Here is a 1,775-nt window from a genome sequence, read left to right as displayed (position 1 = left end):
ATACGCCGGGACATTCGCCTGGAGCGTTAGCTTTTTAACCTGTCAAACATTTATTTTCAGGCGACGTGCTGTTCCGTGAAGGAGTGGGAAGAACCGATCTCCCAGGAGAGACCTGGAAGCCGGGTGATCGATTGAGCGTCGCGAGGTGGACACACAAGATCGACGGTGCGCTGACGGTCCATGCCGTCGTCCACATGCTCAATGACACAGACCGACTCCGTCTGTGAGATGCCGCTCGGTGCAGTTTCACGTCGTGGCTTCAAATGACGGCGCTTCGACTTCTTTGCCCGGCGCCTCGAGTGTGTACTCGAGGAGGAAGAATCGCTCTCGCTGGACGAATCGCTCTCGCTGGACGATGTATCACCCCGCTCTAGGCACTGAAGCTCACTCTCGACTGTGCCGGTCACACGCGGGGGCCACTGCTTGACCGCGTGGTCGTTCGGCGGGAGCTCCAACTGCTCGACCACCGGCTCGGGTGACGGGAGTCTCGACTGCTCGACCGCCGTGTTGCATTGCGGGAACCCATGCTCGACCGCCATATTGTGCTGCGGGAACTCATGCTCGACCGCTGTGGTGCGCCGCGGGAACCCATGCTCGACCGCAGTTGTGCGCTGCGGGAACCCATGCTCGACCGCTTGCTCGTATTGCGGGAGCCCCTGCTCGACCGCCATCGTGTTCTTGCCCTCGCCTCGCGGCGAGGAGTCTTCGTGCAACAGCACTGCGCAAGCCGTGCAGAGAGGGCCATCGCTCACTCTGTGTCCAGCCTGCGTCGTGGACGACCGGTCCACGACGGTGACGTGGGGCCAGTCCTTCTGGGCAACCAGGAGGTGGGTGAACACCTCGCTCACGTCGAGACCGCTGCGGTGTTTAACCGAGCGGGTCAACCAGTCAATCTCTGGTTGATACCGTGACAACCACGGGATGTCCAGGGATGCAATCGAATGCGTAGTTCATCTCAATCACGAGGAAGTCCGTCATTGCTGCGAAAGCCGTCGAAAGTGTACGGCAACGTAATCTCGCGCCGCGCGACGTGGCGCGTCTTTCCGTCAGCAAGCTTGACTACAACCTGTCCGCGACCGTTGCGCACAGCGATTTCGCTGTGTAGCGTCGACAAACACGACTCACGGAAGAGTTGTTTGTCGCTCCTGAGTCCACAAGCGCGCGTAGTGGACGTCGGGCGCCGGCGACATGGAGGCTGATGATGATCAGTCTTGAGTCGCCCGACGCTGTGGTGGAATTGAAGTGTGCGTGTAGCACGCGAGGGCTAGAAGGTTGGGTTGCCACCGGGGGACCCGGACCTCCATTCCAGCCAGTAGGGCGCCCCGCACCTACTGGCCCTGACCGTGTTTTGGCTGATCGGTAGGAGAGGCATCGACAGTATGCGTGAGCACTGGCGCGGGCGCGCGGCACTCAGCCGCGCGATGTCCAACCTTTCCGACAGCGGAAGCAAGTGAGGGATAGACTGGGACGACCACCATTCGCGCGAGGACTGCACGACGGCCGTTTGTTCGACGCGTCAATCGCGTCGATCTCCATCGGCTCAGGAGCTGACTCTTGAGCTACGGCGGGCATTGCCCGCGCGTACGACGCCGCCACTACGTAGTCCTTCACGATGTGCAAGAGCAAAGGCCTCCTCGAGTGAGGAGGTTCCGCCTCGAGTCAGACAGTATAGCGTCATGCCTTCACGCATGCCTACACGAAGACGTGACCTTGGAGATGCCATGTCATTCGAATTGGTGACGATGAAGACGCAAGTAGGGTGTCTTCTGGACGTA

This window comes from Phytophthora infestans, genomic scaffold, assembly GCF_000142945.1.
Source record: "Phytophthora infestans T30-4 supercont1.53 genomic scaffold, whole genome shotgun sequence".
In the NCBI taxonomy this organism is placed as follows: domain Eukaryota; phylum Oomycota; class Peronosporomycetes; order Peronosporales; family Peronosporaceae; genus Phytophthora; species Phytophthora infestans.
The sequence above is the reverse complement of the archived record's forward strand: the minus strand, read 5'-3'. Positions refer to the sequence as shown.